Consider the following 1512-nt stretch of genomic DNA (forward strand, 5'->3'; position numbering starts at 1 on the left):
CAAAGCATTGATTCATCCAGGGATCACAATGATGTCATCAAGGACCCAGGTTGCTGCCCCCTGTCTCCACTCTCCTGTCCACAAAGTTGGCTTCTTCCTAAGGCTTCCTAAGGTAGCAATGCTACCATGCAGTTTTTTCACATCCAGCAGGAGAGATAGCCATTTCCAGAAGTGCTGTCTCAATACCCAGAAGCCTCTGAAGATTCTTTATCAAGTCTTATTGCCCTGAATTGGCTTCAGACCTACCTAACCCTGAACCCATAACTGTGGAAAGGAGGAATGGGATCACCTTAACTTAGGATCAATTCTCCAGCCCTCGTGGTTGGAGCACAAGGAGGAAAGTGAAATGGGGGTGACAACCAGGGTATTCACAACAGTTCAGGACCATATAGGAATTACTTTTTAGTCCTGGTTATCTAACTGCAATTCTCTCTCCCATCCAAGTACTAACCAGGCCCAAACCAGCTTAGCTTCCAAGATGAGGTGAGATTCGGTGTATTCAGAATGGTAAGGCCCTAGACTGTAATTTTCTCAAGTTTCAATTGATGAGCATCCATAATGTGGACCTGTAACCCCAAGCTCATCTAATTGTTTTATTTGTAGATATTTATCTAGATTCACCATTTGTTTCCATCAAAACCATATCTAAGAAGATATTCTTTGAGTCTGTCTCTGAAAAGAGAGGCCATGTCTTCTTTCAGCCCTAAGGCTATGTGAAAGAAGGCATTAATTAATACACTGAAGTTGGCCAGCGCCTGAAGTGACCCTGACAGGTGGGAGTGCTGATTTCTCACCCTGCTGGTTGAGTCATCTTCCTTAAGCACAAAGCATCTGGAGGGGTCATGGCATGACTCCAAGAGTTTAATGTACTTTATTGCTTTGATGCTGAAAACTGCAGTCAGTTTCTTCTATCAGAGGCATGGTTAAAAACATGGCAATTCACAATTCATGTTATTCAGTTTGTACAGACCTGCACCTCAGTGGATAATTTGCCACATGGATTTATTTGGTTCATCCAAACACTTTAGAGCCCCTGAGGATGCTAAGGGAGTACTGGATCCAAAAGCATCTCCCGTGAGGCCTGAGATGGCCTGAAGCATCCCAGGAGAAATCCTCTGACGAGCTGAGATTTTGTTTCGGAGTCTTCTACTCCAAGCACACGTGAACATTGGCCAGATGTACAGAGATGCTTCCAAAGAAAGAAACAAATCCAACCCGATTCTCTGTGGGCTTCAAGCCAAGAGAAGACTTCCTCCATGGCTACTTGCACATTCCGCTTAAGCCGTCATCATTTTCTCCTTTTGTAAAAGGATGATCAGTTCTTTCTGATCAAAATCAACAATCCTCACTGCTATATGGACAGGGAAAATTATATAAGCTAGTTATTCTCCTGCTGCCCTTTTTCTAATGCTAGGGACAACTAGTTAAAAATTCAGTAAAAATTCTCTGTTAGCTTGCACATTATCAGCACCCTATTTTACCCAGTATAAGGGGGAAATTTTTACTTATATT

The sequence above is a fragment of the Bubalus bubalis genome, chromosome 6, assembly GCF_019923935.1.
Source record: "Bubalus bubalis isolate 160015118507 breed Murrah chromosome 6, NDDB_SH_1, whole genome shotgun sequence".
Taxonomy (NCBI): domain Eukaryota; kingdom Metazoa; phylum Chordata; class Mammalia; order Artiodactyla; family Bovidae; genus Bubalus; species Bubalus bubalis.